The sequence below is a fragment of the Glycine max genome, chromosome 14 (genome assembly GCF_000004515.6).
Source record: "Glycine max cultivar Williams 82 chromosome 14, Glycine_max_v4.0, whole genome shotgun sequence".
NCBI lineage: Eukaryota > Viridiplantae > Streptophyta > Magnoliopsida > Fabales > Fabaceae > Glycine > Glycine max.
The window spans coordinates 10,794,693-10,810,856 of record NC_038250.2 but is presented as its reverse complement, the minus strand read 5'-3'; positions in this window follow the sequence as shown (position 1 = coordinate 10,810,856).

Sequence of the window (16,164 nt, the reverse complement as noted above, 5' to 3'; positions counted from 1 at the left end):
CAATCCCAAAGGAAGAACTACTTTAAAAATGGGTTTTCCTTTGCCGGCAGTCATTTACCCTGTCGAAAATTTATCTAGTCAGGAAATCTTCTGTTCTCTTTCCTGGTTTCCTGTATTGATCGGGAATTATTCCGTTTTTCCTTTGATCTCTTTCTTTTTACTTTCTTTCGATCTTCGATCGGGAATCCTTCTTTTCCTTTTCTTTTCTTTCTTTTCATTTCTTCCTTTCTGATCTTTGATTGGGAATTCGGGTTTTTAGTTTTGTTATTCGCTCTCCCTTGAGGAGATTCTGCCGTCCTTTTTCTCCGGGGAAAAGGATGAGGATTCTTTTCATGGGCCAAGGTTCAAATATCTTAAGGTTGTGTCTCAACATGGTCTTTTTATCGTGCGAGCCCGATTTTGATATCTGGGGCAAAACAAATTTGTGTGTCAAGGTGTCGATCTCGGGTTGAATTTCCGTATTATTTCGACGAGGTACGCATAACAATGATGATTTGGGAACGTGCAAAATTAGTCATGGCTACAGCTAGGTGGGTACTCAAGCATCCAGTTTATGGCATGGTGATACTAAGGCTTGGGATTTACACAAGTAGACCCAATATTTCCAAATTATGTTCTTTCATTTGTTCAATGAATCCATCCATTCTCATCTCGGTTATTCTGAAAAATAAACTCTTAGCATTAGTCTCTTGTTTCCAAAAGATATGTTTGCTCTCTACGAATGATTTATGCTTCCTATGACCATAACATGCCGACCTTCGAGGTCTTTCTTTCTTTTTCTTTTTTGTTTCATTTTTTTATGTTTGCAAAAACTATACATCCATCGCCATCTATGAGAAAAGCTTTTCTTTGTACACCTACATTCCTATACATGACAAACTTTCTCTGTATACACACGTATCAAGAACTCTTTGTCTTTATATCAACACGGTTTATATAACAACTCTATTCCTATTCAAAGACTTCTTTTTCGTTTTTTCAACATACACTCGTGGTTTATACAAAAATTTCTTTATATACACTCGTTGCTCACACACAAGAATTTCTTTTCACGCATTATTTACACACACACAAAATCTTTCCATATATTTTTTTTTCTTATACATATAAAAACTCTTTTCTTTTCTTTATATATAGACATGACATTTGTTCACAACGCCTCTTTCTTTTTTTCTATTCTTGGTGTCATCATGATTTTTGTTCATTTTATTTTTAGGACGACGTTCCTAAATGAAAACTCTACACGGTTCCGGAATTTCAACAAACATTATCGATAATAACGAAGTAAACACTAACGCAATAGTCCAAACAACATGTATAGACAAAACAAAAGACAATCGAAAAAAAAAAACAAACGTTAGTCCCTCAAGTTATAAAAAAATAAAATATGTAACAGATAAAAGAGGAAACCTAAAAGAGAATATGAATCTGGGGATCCCCCGGTCATGTGGCTCCACTCCCTCCTAAGAAACCATGTAAATATGTCATCTCCTCATCCATGCGGGCCTCCTCTGCATCACCGGGAGCCTCTGCAAGCGCCTCCCCTGCCTGGGCCTCAGGCCAATCTCTGGGCCATGCGACCTCTGCCCTGAACTGATCTGGAGTAGGGCACGCAAAAGGAGCGAAACCCTGGCTCTGCTGACTGAGGCTGAGCTGGTAGAGACACTCACGGATCTGCACCTGCCCCCTGTGGTTGGCCGCCTGTTGGCGAACCAAGTGTTGTAAATACCGCTCCATGCCAAATGACTCAGCTGGATCAGCCTGATGAGGTAGTGGCGGTGCATCTGCGGCCTGCGGTGCATCACCCTGCGCCTATCTAGGCGTGCAATACTTCTCAATGAAGGCCCGGGTGATCGGCGGTCGAATCACCTTACTAGGTGTGACGGGAACCCCGAATGACTGGCAGAAACTCGTGATCAATGTCGGAAACCCCAAGGCCCTGTTAGACTTATCCGGGTCTAGCGGGTGCCTGGTAGGTGGCATACCTGCAAATAAATAAATGACGTCAGCGATCAACTGAGCCACATGGACGCTCATCCGTGTCAGGATGGCATACACCAGCTGACACTTCGGCAAAGGGAGGTCGGAGTTATGATCGTTGGGCAGGACGTTGCTGAGCAGCAACGTCATCCACATCTGAGTCAAGGTGGTCATGTTGGTGTGCATGATCCGCACCCGCCTCCCGGCAGCGGTTCAGGCAAAATCCTGACCCGGTATGCATAACAGCTGGGCAATGGCCTCCTCGTCAAATCCATCGGCCCGGTTCCTTCTCTGACTAAACTCGCACTCCTGGCCCTCCTCTAACACTAGCGGGTCACCCAGGAACTGGCTGAGGGCGTCTGCATCGAAGGGAATCCACTGACCCCTCACCCATGATCGCATGTCCCGCACTCCCTCTTCTGTGGGCCAAGCATTAGCATAAAATTCTAGGACTATATCTGGGTCAAGCATTAGCCATGGGAGTGACCAGCGACGTCCAACGTCGGCGAGCTATCTCTTCCTGAAAATCTGCGTACTCATCGTCCTTGAGCTGGACGCGTCTCTCTCGGTGGAACGACCATCCTTTGATTGCCTCGAAATGCTGTTGGTGCTCAGCGCTCCTGAACCGATGGCTGTCAAACTTGGGAGCGACACTGGTCCCCTCAGCCGCGACGTCCCTCCTAGATCTCTTTGTGGAAAGCTTTCTCGGAGACATTTCTTGTTGGAGATGAATAATAAAGCAAAATGGAATCAAAACGCGAAAAATGGTGACCTAGGGGCTGCAAAATTGGTGATTCCCGTAGCTTCTTTATTGAATGGGGGGGGGGAAGAGTTTTTGGTGCAGAAACCTTCCCCCTTCCCCCTTTTTAACTTATTTCGTGCAGGGGTTGCTCGCCCAGGCAAGCTAACCTGCAAATTTTTTTTTTTTTTTTTTGGGGAAATAAGTAAGACTCCTAAGGGTCAGCGTTCGCTTACTCGAACCCACTCAGGGCAGATATCCAATATTTACTTTAAAGACACAACAGTAATTACTGTAAATTTAAAGGATACTAGGCTGCCTTGTAGTGACGCTTTCCATTTGTTTAGAGCTAGGCAAGGGACGACGACCCATCGGTCATGACCCTAGCCTCTACTTGTGTTCGTCCCTAAGTACCTAAAAGTAGGAAACAACAATGCGCGGCAAATCGTGACCGTGTTGTCGTCTTACCTTGATTGGTTTCTACCTTTGACCTTGTCTCGACCTCTGACCGTTGCCTAAGACGATTCTGCCCCTATTTATCACAAATTATGCATGTGTATACGTATGCATGAATGTTTTCAAATGCAATAATCTTCTTAGTGAAAGCTGGTTGGGTTCAGTTTTAATTAAGCGCATGGGGCACCCCATGAACTGAGTGAAAGGGCTCAGGTTATCACAAACTGCACATGGTTTAAAACCAAAGTGAGGACTGAAGCTTCAAACCTGTGTTCTCTTCTTTTAAAGAACTGTGACGAGACAATTACAGCGGACAGGAATCCCTGGAGGAAACCAAAAAGACACAAACACAAAAATAAAAAGAATATGTAGCGGTTTCCTCCATTGCCCCAGATTTCAAGCGTAATATCGCTTAACGACATCGGAGTTCACGGGCGAGGGTAGCTTCTCGCCATCCATGTTGGTGAGCACCAGAGCCCTCCCAGAAAAAGCCCTTTTCACAACGAAAGGTCCTTCGTAATTCGAGGCCCACTTCCCTCAATTATCTTTAACAGCGTGGGATATCTTTTTCAGGACAAGGTCCCCCTGATTGAACTTGCGCGGGCGTACCTTCTTGTCGAACGCGTTCTTTATCCTTTGTTGATACAGGCGCCCATGGCTCATGGCCGTCAAACGCTTACCTTCAATAAGGTTGAGTTGGTCGTAGCGTGTTTGAGCCCACTCTGATTCTTCTAGGCCTGATTCCACTAATATCTTCTGGGAAGGAACCTCTACCTCAAATGAGAGTACCGCTTCCATCCCGTAAACCAAGGAATACGACGTTGCCCCAGTAGAAGTTCGTACCGAGGTGCAATATCCATGTAGGGCAAAAAGGCAACATCTCATGCCAATCTTTGTATGACACCGTCATCTTCTTAATATTTTTATTTGCAGCCTCTACAGCCCCATTCATCTTTGGTCGATAGGGGGTGGAGTTATGATGCTAGATCTTGAAATCCCCGCACATTTCCTGCATCATTTTGTTGTTCAGATTGGTGCCATTGTCAGTAATGATCTTCCTGGTGAGTTCGTATCGACAAATCAGTTCCTTCTTTATGAATCTGACCACCACACTCCTCGTGACATTGGTATAAGAAGCCACTTCGACCCATTTGGTGAAATAATCTATCGCCACGAGAATGAAGCGATGACCGTTCGAAGCTTTGGGTTCGATGGCCCCAATGACATCTATCCCCCACATGGAAAAAGGCCAAGGGGCGGACATGACATTCAGAGGATGTGGCGGAACATTGACATTGTCCGCGTACGCTTGACATTTATGGAATTTCCTTACATGGGCGCAACAATCACTTTCCATAGTGAGCCAGTAATAACTTGCTATAAGGATCTTCCTGGTCATAGCATGCCCATTGGCATGTGTCCCAAATGAACCCCCGTGGGTTTCCTCAATCATGTAGTTCGCCTCTTTGGCATCTACGCATCGCAAGAGGGTCATGTCATGGTTTCGTTTGTACAGGATGGTACCACTCACAAAGAAACCAGTAGCCAATCTCCTTAACATTCTTTTGTCATTGTCGGAAATCCCTGGTGGATATTCTTTGTTCTCGACATACTGTTTGATGTCGAAATACCACGGTTTCTCATCTCGCTCTTCCTCTATCGCACAACAATGTGTCGGCTTACCCCGAGATCTGAATTCAATGTACAGTAGATCCCCGTGTGGGGCAAGTTGAAACATGGATGCCAAGGTGGCCAATGCATCGGCCATTTGGTTCTCTTCCCGAGGTATGTGGTGGAAAGAAATGTCATCAAAGAATTCGGCTAACTTCAAGATATGAGTTTGATAGAGTATCAACTTTTGATCCCTAGTTTCCCATTCTCCTCTCAACCGGCGTATTACCAAAGCCGAGTCTCCATACACTTCGTGTAGCTTTATGTCAAAATCAATGGCCGCTTGAATCCCAAGGGCGCACGCTTCATATTCGGCTATATTATTGGTACAATCGAAACCTAGCCTGGCCGTGAAAGGAATACATTGATCATCTGGGGATACAAGGACTGCCCCTACTCCATGGCCCAAAGCATTAGATGCCCCATTGAAACAAACAATCCATTTGTCTATATCGTCGTGCGTCCGCTTCTCCTCGAATAGGGCCATGATGTCTTCATCCGGGAACTCGGGGTGCATCGGCCGATAATCTTGGAGGGGTTGTTGGGCCAAATAATCTACCAAGGTGCTCCCCTTTACCGCCTTTTGGGTGACGTACACAATATCGAATTCAGATAGTAGTACCTGCCACCTAGCGATTCATCCCGTGAGGTTTGGCTTCTCAAAGATGTATTTCACGGGATCCATTTTAGAAATAAGCCGCGTGGTATGACTGAGCATGTACTGCCTAAGACGATGTGACGCCCATACCAAGGCACAACATGTCCTTTCCAACATTGAGTAATTCATCTCACAGGCGGTAAACTTCTTGCTTAAATAGTAAATGGCTTGTTCCCTTTTCCCAGAGTCATCGTGCTGACCCAACACGCACCCCATAGACTCGTCTAACACAGTCATGTACAGGAAAAGAGGTCTTCCTGTTATAGGTGGCATGAGCACCGGGGGATTCGCGAGGCTCTGTTTGATTTTTTCGAAGACCTCTTGGCAGTCGCTGTTTCACAGGACCGCCTGGTTCTTACGCAATAGTTTAAAGATGGGCTCGTAGGTAAGGGTGAGTTGCGAGATAAATCTCGCGATGTAATTCAACCTGCCCAGGAAACCTCAAACCTGCTTCTCCGTGCATGGCTCTGGCATTTCAAGAATCGCCTTCACTTTCTCGGGATCTATCTCTATCCCTTTCTGGCTCACAATGAATCCCAATAACTTCCCCTATTTTACCCCGAAGGTGCACTTGGCAGGGTTTAGTTTCAGTTGGTATTTCCGCAGCCTTCCAAACAGCTTATGTAGATTGACGAGGTGTTCGTCCTTGGTCCGAGATTTGGCGATCATGTCATCTACGTAGACTTCTATCTCTTTATGCATCATGTCATGGAATAAAGCTACCATGGCACGTTAGTAGGTTGCCCTAGCATTTTTCAGCCCGAAGGCCATCACTTTGTAGCAGAATGTTCCCCACAGGGTGACGAAAGAAGTCTTATCCACATCTTCGGGTGCCATCTTTATCTGATTATACCCTGAGAAACCATCCATAAAGGAGAAAAGGGCGAACTTGGCTGTATTATCTACCAGTATATCAATGTGTGGCAAGGGAAAATTGTATTTAGGACTGGCTCGGTTTAAGTCCCGGTAATCTATGCATATTCGTACTTTGCTGTCCTTTTTGGGGACCAGGACAATGTTGGCTACCCACTCCGGGTATCGAGCTACAGCCAAGAAACCCGCATCGAACTGCTTTCTCACTTCTTCTTTAATTTTCAAAGACATTTCGGGTCTCATCCTTCATAGTTTTTGCTTAACCGGGGAAGACCCAGGATTCAATGGCAATTTATGCCGCACAATGTCGAGGTCCAGACCTAGCATGTCTTGGTACGACCATGCAATGATGTCTTGATATTTTTCAAGAAGGGTTATCAAACCTTGGCGGATAGGTGCGGTCATACTGGTTCCTACTTTCACTTCTTTCTTTCCCTACCCGGTCTCTAAGTTTATCAGTTCGATTTCCTCTTGGTGAGGCTTCATTTCGCGTTCTTCCTGAGCGATCAACCTCTCCAACTCTGGTGAAAGGACGTCATCTTCCTCTTCTTCGTTTATTGTTTGACTTACTTCTCAGTCGAAATCGATTATCAAACCCTCGTTGTTAGGATCCTCAAAGGATTGACCCTCATGTCTATACCATTCAAGACAAAAAACAAAAACATGCAAAATGATATGAGAAAAGGTGGGATCACAAGAACAGATGAAACAAGATCTCTTTGTTATTTAATAAGGTAGATTTCACAAAACAAAAGAGAAAGGAATCTATAGCCTCTAATTACATTGAGTCAGCGGTATAGACTTCCGACTGGCCCATCACACGCCAGTTCCCCACTTCGGAATTGGGATGGCACGGTCGTACGAAACTCGGCAGATTTTGTGGAGACTCCTCTCCTATTGCCGCCACCTCTTCCTCAAACATTATCCCGGCACTTGTGAAACATTGGCTAACATGGTCGGGCCATGCCCTATCTGCCCGGAGTCTTGACGGCGCATTCCTTCTTCCCGGTTTCCCGGGTTCATACCCCAACCCATATTTGTACGGGTTCCCCCTAATGTCGACCACATCGGCATTCCTGTGGTTGTCCTTGCCCATACCCATTCCGGGCTCATAACCGTGCCTGAGCATCACCCATGCCACCATTAGGGCCGCATTAGAGAGACAAGGCAGCAACGGACTCGTTTCCACAGAGGCACAACTCACCACCTCGAAGGATTGGAAAGTTGTTTCCAATGATTCCTCCGCTGCTTCCATATATGGCGCGGAGAAGGGGCAGTTTACCAACATATCTTCTTCGCCTAACACTATCACCAAGAGTCCACCAATCACGAATTTCAATTTCTGGTGAAGCGTCGAAGGGACCACTCCTAGCGCGTGAATCCAGGGTTTCCCCAAAAGGCAGCTATAGGCAGGATTTATGTCCATCACTTGAAAAACCACATTGCAAGTGTGAGGGCCTATCTGAATGGGGATGTCGATTTCCCCCATCACCTCCCGCCGACTATCGTCAAAGGCTCGTACTACCATCGAACTTGGTTTTAGACTTGACGCATTAAAAGGAAGTTTCTCCAAGGTGGTCTTTGGCATCACATTTAAACTTGAACCATTGTCGATGAGTACCTTAGCGACGACATGGTCCATGCATCTGACAAACACATGTAGAGCTTTGTTGTGCCCTCTCCCTTCAACGGGAATCTCTTCTTCCGCGAACGTGATATAGTTATTGGTAGTTATATGATTAATAATGCCTTCAAAACCCTCGACTGATATTTCGTGTGCTACGTGGGCTTCGTTAAGGACCTTTACCAATAGTGCACGATGAGGCTCGGAGTTTATGAGTAGTTCGAGCAAAGAGATCCTTGCCAGAGTTTTATTCAGTTGCTCAACTACTTTAAACTCACTTTGTTGGATGAGACGAAGGAACTCATGAGCCTCTTCCAAGGTCACCGTCTTTCCTTGAAGACCTTCTTTCTTTTCAGCTCCTTTTACCACCGGGGGATCCACTTCTTTTGAGGGGGTGGCCGTGTCTTCGGGCTCTTGGATCATGGGTGCTTTCCCCTTGGAGGGAAATTCCGCCGAGTGAGGGGGAGCGAACACCCGGCCACTGTGGGTTACGCCACTAAGGCCGGTGATGTTGGTCACCTTGGCTGACAAGGAGTCAACCTCGGTCGCAGCTCTTTCTCCAAAAGCGAGAGGGGTATATTTCCATCGAATGGCCTTATTGCTTTGATAGGAAAACGGCGTTGGCTTGGGCACTGTCGGGGGGTACTTGGACCTGGAGCCGGTCATATTCCTAGTGAAACATATTACTGGGGGTTGGGGGAACCTTCCTTTCTTCCGATTGCATGCAAATCTGTGGTTCTTCCCTATCTCCCTCGGGCACTTCGAGCTACCCCCAGTCCATGAGCCGTTAAAGTAACTCTTCCACTGCGGGGCAGGTTTCCATGTCGTGTGATTCCCCGAGATGAAACAGACATTCGTCACTTTCGCCTCCGCCACGAGAGACCATGCATGCTGCCTGCAGCGCCTGGTAGATGAATCGTCTAGACGTAACCACATCTTCTAATCTTTTTGGCCCTGACGGCCTATCCTTTTCGATGGCGTTTACGCCAACCCCTCCATGACTGGCTAGTGGATTGGTTTTAACATTGGGGCCCTCCTTTTGAAATGATAGCCAGCCGGCATTTATTAGGTGTTGCACCTTATACTTGAATGGCAGGCAAAAGTCAATGTTGTGTCCGGGGGCTCCACTATGGTATGCGCATGTGGCATTCGAGTTGTACCACTTGGGGTATGGTGGCTGGAAGACCTTCCCGTGTATGGACACCACCAAATGATTTTCCAATAATGAGGGCCACAACTCGGAATATTCCATGGGAACAGGAGAGAACTCGTCTTTTGGGGGGCGTCGTGCATTGTTATAGCTCGCGCCAGGAGTTGTATTATTGGTTGGCCGGGGAGTGGTTGGAGCTGTGTGTTGGGCAGGCGTTTTTTCTGTTGTGGGAGGCCCTTCCACTTGAGTTGGGAGGGAACTTTCGGCTCGGATCGAAAAGTTCGGGTGGTTGTGTTGGTATGAGTTTCGGGCATTTTGAGGCGCTTTCATCCATGTTGGGGCGGTGGTGACCGTGTGGGTGTCTCCTTCCTTTTTTCGTGTGCCCACCACTGGGGCTCTTCTATTGTTGTTGGGGGCAATGCTGGAGGCATATTCAAACTTGCCTTTCCTCAGTTCGGACTCGATTCTTTCTCCGGCAAAGACGAGGTCTGCAAAGTTAGTCAGCATATATCCTATCAGCTTCTCGTAGTAGAACTTGGGCAACGTATCTACCATAATCGTAATCATTTCCCTTTCATTCATAGGCGGGACGACTTGGGCTGCTAGGTCTCTCCACCTTTGAGCATATTCTATAATGGACTCATGTTCCCGCTTGGTGATGCTCTGAAGTTGATTCCGATCAGGAGCCATATCTGTGTTGTATTGGTACTGCCTAATGAAGGCAGTTGCCAAGTCTTTCCATGACCGGATCTGAGAAGCTTCTACCGGATATGAAAATGCGCGGCGAGCGAGGCGAGGCTCACGGGTGTGTCTTCCAAACAAAGGAGGAAACCTACCCTTTTCGGGCGAACGAGGCGAGGCTCACAAGTGCGTCTTCCAAAGGAGGAAAATGCGCGGAGTCGCCACCAACGTTTATTTGTGGAAAACGTCGGAAAAACCGAAGGAAACTGGTCATGAAGAATATTCCAGATTCGGGAGTTGTATTTATGTTTGAGGAAGGTATTAGCACCTCTCACGTTTGTCCCAAAGGACAACAGCCTTAAATTAGAATTGTGTGAAATTGTGTATCTAAACTTTTATTTCTTTTTTATTTTTGAGGTCGAAAAAAGCGGGGCTCGTGCTCCTATGTACCCTCCATCGAAGAGGAAATCAGATTTACGTAGTTCTTTCTAAAGGGAGAATCAAGCGATTCTTTTTACTTGGAAGGTAGTCCTTTTAAGGCGTTGGACCTTAAAATGACCCATATTTACTTGGTGAGAAAAACTGAGGTATCGAACCTTAAAATCCTTAGTTTCACTTTAGTTATTAGTCAATTCAATTAAGAAAGAGAAATCCCAAAGAAAAACGTCCGATTAATTTTTTTGGTTTATTTTACTAAAAGATATTTTTTTGATTATTATATTATTATTTTACCTCTTTTTGGTTTCCAACGTGGTTACGGCATGACCGAACGGTCGGATTTCATTTTAATAGAAATTAACGGATATTACAAATCAAATGATCGGTGGAAATTTATCTTATTTTTTGATTAGGCGAGAAAATGACTTAAGTAAATGACTAAAGCACGTCAAAAGGGTGTACGGAAAGTAAATGAAACGAGAATAAAAGTACACGAAACAAATGGGGACCACCAAGGATACATAGAATGAATTGAAAAGTTCGATTTCGGGAACTTACCGGTTGAAGACCGAAGAATGAACGACGAACAACAAAGAACGGTTGAAAATCTTCGCGAAATCACCCACGGAAACGTTACGGAAACGCCTCAGCTTCGATTTTCTTCACAGAAACAATTTTTCTCACAAATTTTAAGTGATTACGAAGTACCAGAAGGGCTGAACCCCTTTCTCCTTCACTCCTCCCTCTATTTATAGGAAAATAGGGGAGGAGCTTGCCACCCAACTCGCCCAGGCAAGCCAGGTTGCTTCCTCCAAAAGCAACCGCCTTCTGGAGGAACATCCTGGAAGGCCCAAGTGGGCCTGGTTGCTATTTGCACCCCCTTTTTTTACTAACTACACCCCTTTTCTTTTTTGGTGGGGCTCCAGACTCGATGGTGGAGGATGCATGAATGACAATCAATTCATGGGGCTCCGGATAAGATTTGAGGGTGGAGGATAGACGAACAATGCTAGGCAATCAATTCGTGGGGCTCCAGACTCGATGGTGGAGGATGCATGAATGACAATCAATTCATGGGGCTCCGGATAAGATTTGAGGGTAGGACCAAATGGTCCACCAGTTTTTTTTTTCACCAAAAAGGCGAACATGCTTTAGCAAAGAAAAATAAATCATTCGCGAGAGCACCATATCTTATAGAAACAATATACCCATGCCAAAAGTAATTTTCCTTATAACCGAAAATGAAGGGCAGGATGTCAACATTTAGCTTTTAAATGAACATTCAGGGGAAACGTCAGGTCAAACTGAAACTGGGAATAAAATCACTCATAGTGTATAAAAACTCACACAGGCAAGTGTTTTACCCTAATCCCAAACCATAGCTGCACCATGACTTCATTTTGCACATGATTTCCTATCGAACCGAAAGATCACACACACGATCATGAATCAATAGCATTTTCTCGAGGTTAGTGTTTTTGGAGAGGAAGCTGGGTGTGTCGGTCTTTTTCCTCTTTGCTTATGTGGGGCGGGATATCGCCAATCGAGAGTGACTATGAATGGCAATCCCAAAGGAAGAACTACTTTAAAAATGGATTTTCCTTTGCCGGCAGTCATTTACCCTGTCAAAAATTTATCTAGTCAGAAAATCTTCTGTTTTCTTTCCTGGTTTCCTGTATTGATCGGGAATTATTCTGTTTTTCCTTCGATCTTTTTCTTTTTACTTTCTTCTGATCTTCGATCGGGAATCCTTCTTTTCCTTTTATTTTCTTTCTTTTCATTTCTTCCTTTCCGATCTTTGATTGGGAATTCAGGTTTTTAGTATTCGTTATTCGCTCTCCCTTGAGGAGATTATGCCATCCATTTCTCCGGGGGAAAGGATAAGGATTCTTTTCATGGGCCAAGGTTCAAAGTAGCTTAAGGTTGTGTCTCAACATGGTCTCTTTATCGTGCGAGCCCGATTTTGATATCTGGGGCAAAACAAATTTGTGTGTCAAGGTGTCGATCTCGGGTTAAATTTCCATATTATTTCCACGAGGTATGAGTAACAATGATGATTTGGGAACAACGTGCAAAATTAGTCATGGCTACAGCTAGGTGGGTACTCATGCATCCAGTTTATGGCATTGTGATACTAAGGCTTGGGATTTACACAAGTAGATCCAATATTTCCAAATTATGTTCTTTCATCGGTTCAATGAATCCATCCATTCTCATCTCGGTTATTCTGGAAAATAAACTCTTAGCGTCAATCTCTTGTTTCCAAAAGATATGTTTGCTCTCTACGAATGATTTATGCTTCCTATGACAATAACATGCCGACCTTCGAGGTCTTTCTTTCTTTTCTTTTTTGTTTCATTTTTTTATGTTTGCAAAAACTATACATCCATCGCCATCTATGAGAAAAGCTTTTCTTTGTACACCTACATTCCTATACACGACAAACTTTCCCTGTATACAGGCGTATCAAAAACTCTTTCTCTTTATATCAACACGGTCTATATAACAACTCTATTCCTGTTCAAAGACTTCGTTTTCATTTTTTCAACATACACTCGTGGTTTATACAAAAATTTATTTATATACACTCGTTGCTCACACACAAGAATTTCTTTTCACGCATTATTTACACACACACACAATCTTTCCATACAATTTTTTTTCTTTTACATATAAAAACTCTTTTCTTTTCTTTATATATAGACATGACATTTATTCACAACGCCTCTTTCTTTTTTTCTATTCTTGGCGTTATCATGATTTTTGTTCATTTTATTTTTAGGACGACGTTCCTAAATGAAAACTCTACACGATTCTGGAATTTCAACAAACATTATCGACAATAACGAAGTAAACACTAACGCAACAGTCCAAACAACATGTATGCACAAAACAAAAGACAATAAAAAAAACAAAGCAAACGTTAGTCCCTCAAGTTATAAAAAAATAAAATATGTAACAAATAAAAGAGGAAACCTAAAAGAGAATATGAATCTGGGGATCCCCCGGTCATGTGGCTCCACTCCCTCCTAAGAAACCAAGTAAATTTTTCATCTCCTCATCTATGCGGGCCTCCTCTGCATCGCCGTGAGCCTCTGTAGGCGCCTCCCCTGCCTGGGCCTCAGGCCAATCTCCGGGCCATGCGACCTCCGCCCTGAACTGATCTGGAGTAGGGCATGCAAAAGGAGCAAAGCCCTGGCTCTGCTGACTGAGGCTGAGCTGGTAGAGACACTCATGGATCTGCACCTGCCCCTTGTGGTTGGCTGCCTGCTGGCGAACCAAGTGCTGTGAATACCGCTCCATGCCAAATGACCCAGCTGGATCAGCCTGATGAGGTGGTGGCGGTGCATCTGCGGCCTGCGGTGCATCACCTTGTACCTGTCTAGGCATGCAATACTTCTCAATGAAGGCCCGGGTGGTCGACGATCGAATCACCTTACTAGGTGTGACGGGAACCTCGAATGACTGGCAGAGACCCGTGATCAATGCTGGAAACCCCAAGGCCCTGTTAGACTTATCCGGGTCTAGCGGGGGCCTGGTAGGTGGCATACCTGCAAATAAATAAATGGCGTTAGCAATCAACTTAGCCACATGGACGCTCATCCGTGTCAGGATGGCATACACCAGCTGACACTTCGGCAAAGGGAGGTCGGAGTTATGATCGCTGGGTAGGACGTTGCTGAGCAGCAACATCATCCACATCTGTGTCAAGGTGGTCATGTTGGTGCGCATGATCCACACCCGCCACCCGGCAGCGGTTCGGACAAAATCCTGACCCGGTATGCATAACAGCTGGGCAATGGCCTCCTCGTCAAATCCATCAGCCTGGTTCCTTCTCTGACTAAACTCGCACTCCTGGCCCTCCTCTAACACTAGCGGGTCACCCAGGAACTGGCTGAGGGCGTCTGCATCGACGGGAATCCACTGACCCCTCACCCATGATCACATGTCCCGCACTCCCTTTTCTGTGGGCCAAGCATTAGCATAAAACTCTAGGACTATATCTGGGTCAAACTTAGCCATGGGAGTGACCAGCGACGTCCAACGTCGGTGAGCTATCTCTTCCTGAAAATCTGGGTACTCATCGTCCCTGAGCTGGACCCATCTCTCTCGGTGGAACGACCATCCTTTGATGGCCTCGAAACGCTACTGGTGCTCAGCGCTCCTGAACCGATGGCTGTCAAACTCGGGAGCGGCACTGGTCCCCTCAGTCGCGGCGTCCCTCCTTGATCACTTTGTGGAAAGCTTTCTCGGAGCCATTTCTTGCGAGGACAAATATTTGGAAAGTTAGTTTACGAGAAATATACCAATCATTACAAACAAGAGCCAAACAACACTTCATATGGCGCGAGTGTCAACATGCACTTTATAAAATAATCATATTAGGGCCATGCTATTTTATGACACATATGCATTTGCACACATAAAAATTTGGTGAAAAGCACTTTACGACACACATCCATGTACATATTTTTTTGACAAACCTTTTCGTGCTACATCCTATATATATACACACATTTTTTTGGAACACTTCTTTTGCTACCTACTCACAAATACACATATTTTGAAAAACACTTTTACGCTACCCATCCAACACTTTGTAAGGCACTTCATGCTATATATATTCATATTATGCAAGGAATTTTCATGCTATATATATTCATATTTTGCAAGGCATTTTCATGCTACATATTTACATACATACATATTATCGAAGGGCTTTTTCATGCTATCTAAGTGCAAGGCATTCCTCATGGGGCAACAAGCTTTGAGTTCTAGTAAAAAAAAACTCCTCAAACATATTCTAATACTCATGCATCTTTTACATTCAAAACCGGAAACTTATATTCCTAGGCATGAGTCATCCTTTTGGCTCTGTAGTCTAGCTTCTACAAACTACCCATACACTCACAATGCGCACAATTTATTTCGCAAGCTAAGTTCCACAAAATCATGCGCAAATGCCATTGAGGCATTTCACCGAACACTTGGTGGGCGCATGTTTAAGCATGAAAATCAAGGGAATGGGGGCAATGTGGCATGCCCCATTATCTCAGAATGCACCCTAGGCCTAAGGCCATACCCTACAACCCCACAATTCAACAAAAACAAGCAATAATTCAAGGATAAATCCCTCACGTTTTGAGCAAATACATGCAACTTAGAGCACCAAAATATATCAATGGAAAGCCAAAGAGCCCAAGAATGAGGTACTTACTTGTTGGAGATGAATAATAGGGCAAAATGGAATCAAAACGCGAAAAAGAGTGACCTAGGGGCTGCAAAATTGGTGATTCCCGTAGCTTCTTTTTCGAATGGGGGGGGGGAAGAGTTTTTGGTGCAGAAACCTTCCTCCTTCCCCTTTTTTAACTTATTTCATGCAGGGGTTGCTCGCCCAGGCGGGCTCAGCTCGCCCAGGTGAGCTAACCTGCAATTTTATTTTTTTTTGGAAAACACAGATTGACTGTCCTTTTGAAAGAGGTGATAGTCCATGCAACCTTATCCTATCTTTTGCAAATCTCTCTGGGAACTCCCTCAGAGTGTGTGTTCTGTTTGGTTTAGTCACTTGACCATGTTGGAGTGATGACAATGGAGTCGTTTGATGTTTAATCAATCCATTGAAATCCTAGGGTTTTCCCCCCATTTGTTTAAAAACATCGATGGGTGAGAACTTTTGATCGGCGCCTATGTTCACTTGAGGCTCATGCACGGTGCCCCTCATTGCCCTAGTGTAGGGCTTTGAGGTACCAATCGTTGTCTTTCATCATGACCTTGTAGCAGGGAACCTATTGGGTGAGAACTTCTAATTTGCCCCTAGGTTCGCTTGAGGTTCATGCACGGTGCCCCTCATTGCCCCAGTGTAAGGCTTTGAGGTACCAATCATTGTCTTTCGT